Here is a 1,966-nt window from a genome sequence, read left to right as displayed (position 1 = left end):
AACGCATCAAGTAGCTACAGGAAGCAAAACCGAAAAATATTATGTAGATATAAATTTTTATATTTGCCTTTAAATTTCATTTAAAAGATTATGATTTTACTGCATCATTAAATAAGTAATTAACAAAGTGGAGAAGGAAAACAATATGATGCAGTAAGTACATAAATAAAAAAAAGTTATACTTATAGATACACTTATTCAACATACATGTAAACACATTCTAAAATGACTGAATTGTCAAACTGCATGTAAATGCTATCAATTCAAAAAAAAAAAAAGGCTTATATGTGTTTACAAATGTTCTTTAGATCAATATACCATTAAGTACAAATTGAGTAATTGTGCAAACAGAAAGGAAAATGCATTATTTTCACGTTGTGAATTCAATTCTCACTCATGTCGAAGTTTGCCTTGTTTGTAGATTTCATCAAGCTTTGCTGCCACTTTTTCATTTAAACCATAATTTATTAGTTTCTGGTAATCTTCTGTTCTCTCCCCATCTACCTGTGACCCAGGGTCACCACCTCCATTACCTTCCGCCATCACACCCCTGAAAAACAAAATTGTTAAGTTAAAACACAATTAATCAAAATATCACCCACACATGTGATGTAGGGGAAAAAATTGTCACAGAAAATTCATGGAACTGATGAAAATATTCAGTTATTAAGGGGGCAGAGTATCTTTGGCATCACAAAATCATTTTCCAAATATTGCCTTATTTGAACAATTCATCTAAGAGAAATATCCACATGTAAAAGTAAGTTTAAATGTTAACTAAAGCTATGGTTGACACAAGAATTTGCCTGGGGGGAGGGTGTTCTGCAAAGAGGGCCTTATGTTTACACATATGAATCCAGCACTTGTTTGGTGATATGACAATACCAGTGGGCAGCAAAGCATCCTAGCCCAGGTTCTTCTGGCTGGTAGGGAGAGGGAAGGAGGGCAGATAGGTGAAGTCCCTACCAGTTACATCTGGTGGGCTGCACAAGATTCAGCTATCATCCAGCCGCTCCCAAGCCATCACCTCCATCCCTCCTCTCTTTAGGCCTACAGCCACTCCTCTCTTCCAGCCATTACTTTATAATTTTTCAATATTACTTGGAGCTGATAAGTATTTTAAGAAGCACTCATACATACTGAGAGCTGGTCAAGCATTGAAATGTTTCATTAGCCATATCTCAAAGCAAGATTTTTATTTCAAGTTTTCTTAGAAAATCTAGCATCAAATATCTTACATTTCTTTACAATTATTTCCACTCAGAATGTTAATTGAAAAAGGGAGGGGGGGGAGAAAAAGTTGTGCAACACTTCATTCACCCTACAGCCCAACAGAACAGAGGATTAACATAAGTATTACAGAGTTCAGCTTTGATGCATCATGTGTGGTTCTGAGTGATTTTGTTTTGAACACATCTTGCTCTTCCCTTTCTCTACTGCCCTTACTTCTCCCATCGTTGAGATATAAAAACATTGTGATTGGTAAAGGATGGATAGACAAAAAGATCGAAAAAGCCTTCTTGAAATAAAACAGAAGGCAAACCGCTTTATAAGGAAAAAAAAAATTACAGCATAACAAACTGACTGGTAAAAGCAGCTTCCCTAACCTTTCCCACATGTGGATGACAGGCATAAGGTACATCAATTCCTGTGAGCTTCCCTTCACACTATAAAAAAAGGGAAAAGCTAGCTTTTCTTGTAAGCTTGATGTATCCCATGAATTGCAACCCATGCTCCCCCCACCTAGCTTTTCTCTAATAAATGAAGTAAGTGAGCCCAACAAAAAAAATTAAAGTGCTTTCTCACAATGGAGAATATAGTGTAGCGACGTCTATGCTAAACTCCCAGCATAACAAATTAATTATATACCATTTGGTTAAAAAATTACACCTAATCATATATTAAAAAAGAAAGGATTTAATAGTTTTTACAATGGAATTCAGCCCCTATCAATAGCAATTTATAC

Source organism: Penaeus monodon, chromosome 25 (genome assembly GCF_015228065.2).
Source record: "Penaeus monodon isolate SGIC_2016 chromosome 25, NSTDA_Pmon_1, whole genome shotgun sequence".
NCBI lineage: Eukaryota > Metazoa > Arthropoda > Malacostraca > Decapoda > Penaeidae > Penaeus > Penaeus monodon.
The sequence above is the reverse complement of the archived record's forward strand: the minus strand, read 5'-3'. Positions refer to the sequence as shown.